This window comes from Arachis duranensis, unplaced genomic scaffold, assembly GCF_000817695.3.
Source record: "Arachis duranensis cultivar V14167 unplaced genomic scaffold, aradu.V14167.gnm2.J7QH unplaced_Scaffold_354585, whole genome shotgun sequence".
NCBI lineage: Eukaryota > Viridiplantae > Streptophyta > Magnoliopsida > Fabales > Fabaceae > Arachis > Arachis duranensis.
The window spans coordinates 678,584-683,505 of NW_026264911.1; the positions used below are offsets into that span (position 1 = coordinate 678,584).

Sequence of the window (4,922 nt, forward strand, 5' to 3'; positions counted from 1 at the left end):
GAGCTCAAACACAATGTCCACCCCATACTATTATATATTGTTGAAAAGCCATGGATGTCTAATTTCCAACGCTTTTAGAAGCGCACCATTTAAAGCTCTACAACTCAAGTTACACTTCTTGGAAGGTGAAGAGGTCAGCTGGCCTTACTACAGGTTGATACCATGTTCATCCTTGCACATTCGGGGAAGGTTTTCTCCCTCAAATTTAGTGTCCACCATAGAGTGCCATATATGCCTGGAAAGATCTGGAATCCTACTTTCCAATGCCACTGAAATCACCTCATTTGAAGCTTTATGGCTCAAGTTATTCTTGTTTGAAGAAGACATGGTCAGGCTACCGGGTGAGATTTTGCCCACATTAGTGTCCACGTTAGTGGCAGTAACATGGCCACTAACGTAGGCCTCCTTTGCTTCGCAAACGTTAGTGGCGTTTACTTTTTCCACTAACTTTCACAGCGGCCTCCTTTCTTCCACGTTAATGTCCACGTTAGTGGCACTAACTTGGGTGAGAAACAGGGACGCTTTTGAAGTGTAGCGATAGAGTTTCCACAAAAAAATAATTAATTTTCCACCAAAATTTTTTTTAGCATTTTAATTTTTCCAAACTCTAAAGGCTTAAACACTAGTTTAATTTCCCATGAGAAGTGAGAACCCTTTCACTCACGTCCTCCACAGCCAGCCCTCTCTCCCAGCCCTTCGTCATCATCACTGAGAACCGTCCTCACTGAGAACCCTGGCACCCAGCCCTCTGTCGCCATCCTTTGTCGCGCCCTCTCTCGCAGCCCGCTATCGCAACCCTCTATTGCATCCTCAGCTTTGTAGTTTATCACAAGCCTCATCCTCGGATTCGCACTCCACCGGAACCGTCCTCCTCGGATTCTCACTTTATCAGCGCTGCCTCCGTCGGCGCACCTTGCATCTGTGTGCCCTCCCTTGGTGGTCACTCTCTCTCGTAAAGGTGCTAGGTGAGAACAACATCAACGTCCCCTTGATCCTCGAAGCTTCTGACCGAATCGGCGGCAGGATTTGGAAGGAAACATTCACTGGCATCTCCATCGAGCTCGGTGCTGAATGGATTGCCGGTGTCGGTGGTAAAGTGTCCAATCCTGGTTTAGGGTTTGTCTATTTTTATTTATTTTTCTAAGCTTCTACTTATCAATTTTTTATGATTTTGCTAAAATTTAAATTATTTAATTTTTTATTATGATTTTTTAACTATTTGTTCTTATTCTTTTTCGGAGGATTTGCTTCTGTTTTGATCATTTTTATGATTTTTGGTTATGATTATTTATTGTTGGTTTTGATTATTTGTTTTGATTTTTTCTGATTTCGCTAAATGAAAGCCCTGTCATCGGTGGGATCTGCATTAGAAAACTATTCAATCACTAACTATTGGTATATGAATTGTACTGATATCTTATATTGGAGTATATGAAATTTATGTTTCCATACCACACATGCTGGCATTCTATTAACAAAGCTTGGGGGCAATCCAGCAGCATTACTTGATCTTTCTTTCCCAGTAAAACAGTATTAGCCTTTTCTCGATGTACCTTGATTCACATAGTCATGATATGGAAATGATAAAATACTCACACTACTTTATGTGCACTATTACTAGGTGTCATTGGTGTGGCAAATTAAACCATTTTCAAATCTCTGTGACAAATGTTTTACTGAATAATTAATTACTTTGTTTGGTTAATGGTTGGTTTCTTGAGCTTTGGCATGATTAAAAAATGCAACATTTGGTTGAGTGAGTGGCTAAAATGTAGCCTAATATATATAGACTTATTTATACTTATGTTTTCTCTTTTAAGTAATGGAGAGTGATTTAGTTCAATATGATTCTTGTGTAGGCTCTAAAATATACCAGGAAACTTTGTCCTAGGAACTTGCTAAGCATTTTTCTGCCAGCCTACTAATTGTGGAATCTCTTTTGCTATCTGGTGTATGTTTTGACTATATAGATGTTTTCTAAGATGATTTTATGACTCTTCCATGCTTCATTATCTTTCCTAGATTTTTCTTCTTGGTTTTGCTCAGATGGTTTCTTACTGAATTGCATTAATCCAATAACAATTTGTTTTTCCCAGGGCACATCATTAACAGAAGTGCACAATGCTAAAGAAAGTGCAAGGGCTGAAAGAACACCTGCAGTTGCTAAGAGAAGTACTCAGGTTTCCACATCACAGCACAAGAAATCAGTCTCTAAACTAGTCTCTAGTGTTGATGGTCAAATTTATTCGTAACAATCATTCACCCTCATCGCCACAAACTAAGTAATTTGTGTAATGGAAGAATTATTATAATATTTCCCTTCTTTTTCTTTTGTAGGAGGGAAATACTCATGAACTAAAAGCTCCTCTTTGGCAGCATTTTAATGTACTTTTTTCAAATTCACTGTCAATTTTTTTTTCCTTTTCCAATTCAGAGGTTTTAGATTTTACCTTTCTCTATCTCCCTGTGTATTTTGCTTATATCTTAGTGGATGTAGTGTACTTTGTGAAAGAATTGTGTTTATGGCTTCTTTCGTGTGCTCTAGCCATGGATATGTTTCATGCTTTCATTGTAATTTCCATTTATGAAAGACTAGTCAACTTTGCTATAATATTCATTTTTGTTTCCATATCAGTTTTCTGTTTATATTGCTAATGAAACTTCTATTTGTGTCAATTTCCTATATTCCAAAAGAAATCTTACTATGCAATAATGTATATATACGCCTTGAGATTGTAAGGCATTAGCATCCCTCAGTGATTTTTTTAATTGCATGTATAGGTTGTCTCCGATCAGAGTAAAATGTTGCACTAGTTGTTTTCATTAAAGATGTTGAGTAGGCGATCATTGGTAATTCAAACATTCTGAAGAGTAAACTTGAAAGCTTACCACAAAATGACAAGGTGCTCGATAGTCGAAAGGACAAGGTGCTGTTTGATTATCGTATTATGTTAGCTAACTTTTGTTTTAGTGATCTGATGAGTTTTGAGAATATATTGCTTCTGATTTTGATGGCTCAAACTTTATGTTTCAGTTTCCAAACCACACATGCTGGCATTCTGTTAACAAAGCTTGGGGCCAATCTAGCAACATTACTCGATCTTTCTTTCCTGGTAAAATAATATTAGCCTTTCCTCAACGTACCTTGATTCACTTAGTCATGATAGAAAAATGATAAAATACTCACACTGCTTTATATGCACTATTACTAGGTGTCATTGGTGTGGCAAATTAAACCATTTCAAATCTTTGGGACAAATGTTTTACTGAACAATTAATTACTTTGTTTGGTTAATGGTTACTTTTGTGAGGTTTATATTTCTATATTTACTTTCATGTTGGAAAGTTTTGTTAGGAGGATTTCTTGTCTTCCTTTCTCTTTGTAAACATGATTTTATGTGTAGCCATAGGCCACAGTGCTGGTCCTACATTGTTGCAACACAAAGGATTACTTGCTAAAGTATCACAATGTTACCATATATCCTTGTTTAGGATAAGTTCACTAGATTGCTTGATAGGAGCAAAGAAAGTCCCAAAGCAGTAAAGCAACTTACTCGCCTTTTTCCGAATAGGGTGCCAATACAACTTGGAAGTATCACTTGTTAGATGAATTTAATTGTGCAATTTATATTGTTGCTATTTTACATTTCACGCTTTCTAATGTCGCTGATTGTCGGAAACCGTGGGTTTCTTTGTGTTTGGAAATCTCATTCCTATGATAATATGTAATATATGTAATAAACCTGCTTAGTATGCAGCTGGGTTACATATCTGATTTGCTCTTTTGCAGGTAGAATATGGCAATAAAACCAACAGTTGCATTGAGGGCTATACTTGTTGGAGGGGTTGCAGCATTCGCTAAAATGGCCGGTGCAATAAAGGCCGCAAGTGGTGTAAAAATGGGTGCAGTGCAGTAGCAGTTGCTGCAATAACAGTAGCAGCAACCACAGTTGTGGCAGGATCAAAACAAGAACAAAAGATGTTCCTCAACAATCTCCAAAATGTATCTTTATTTGTTTTTGGAATTCTTTATGTATATTAGTTGAATCTTTTTCCGAGTTTTATGAGAACAAAGAGAGCCATTTGTGGATTGTGATATTGACAGATGGTGAATATAATAACCACTTCAAATGTTTTGTTAGATTTGGAATCATGAAGTCTTAGATGAAGCTGTTCACTCAGCTGAATAGTGTGTTCTAGATGTTGTAAATTTTACTTTGCAAAGTGATGACTTTGTAGTGAATTTGTTTTTTTTTTTTCAATTTTCCTGTACTAGTTTATGTTTGTATTTTTTTATAAAGTTTATTTTAATAACATGATTTAGTTTTTGCATAATGATTAGTTATTTAATGTTGATTATGCTGGCTTTTACAATGTTAACAGTAGTATGGAGTGGCTTAGGAAAGGGTTTATGTAGCTATTGGCACGTTTTATAAACGTAGCCATATCTTGTAGTCATCAACAGCCACGCTTACTAAGTGTGGCTATATATTTCTTTATTGGCACGCTTTTGAAGCATACCAATATATTTCTCTATCGGCACACTTTAAAAGCGTGGCTATATGTACATTTTTCGGTATGTTTTAAAAGCATAGCTATAGAGTTATACATACGGCCACGCTTTTAAGTGTGGCAATAGATGAAAGCGTAGCGAAAAAAAAGTGTGCCGATAGATCGACAAAAGCGTGCCGATTGAACAACCGGCACTTTCGTAGATGTGACCCTTTCAAAAGCGTGTCGATAGCTCAAAAAGCGTGACAATCGAAAAGCTATCAGCACGCTTTTTTGTACTTTTCGGCACGCTTTAAAAGTGTGACAAAAGACTTATTTTCTTGTAGTGCAGGTACCACCCCCTGCCACTTCAAAAGGACGATCTGACAACTTTTTAACTCCCAATTCTCCGATTCATCCTACAACCCGTA

At 36.9% G+C, this 4,922-nt stretch overlaps 1 long non-coding RNA gene across 3 annotated transcripts; it reads left to right on the forward strand.

Moving 5' to 3' along the window:
* The first annotated feature begins 618 nt into the window (after positions 1-618).
* Positions 619-4,100, forward strand: LOC127744451 (uncharacterized). Of its 3 annotated transcripts, none has more exons than XR_008005444.1 (6): positions 620-1,116; positions 2,097-2,248; positions 2,338-2,385; positions 2,782-2,927; positions 3,035-3,113; positions 3,791-4,100. It is a non-coding gene; the product is annotated as an uncharacterized LOC127744451 (long non-coding RNA). The 3 variants fall into 3 exon arrangements; XR_008005445.1 differs by having other exon boundaries at positions 620-1,091; XR_008005446.1 differs by lacking the exon at positions 2,338-2,385 and having other exon boundaries at positions 619-1,116; positions 2,097-2,282.
* Positions 4,101-4,922: the final 822 nt, after the last annotated feature.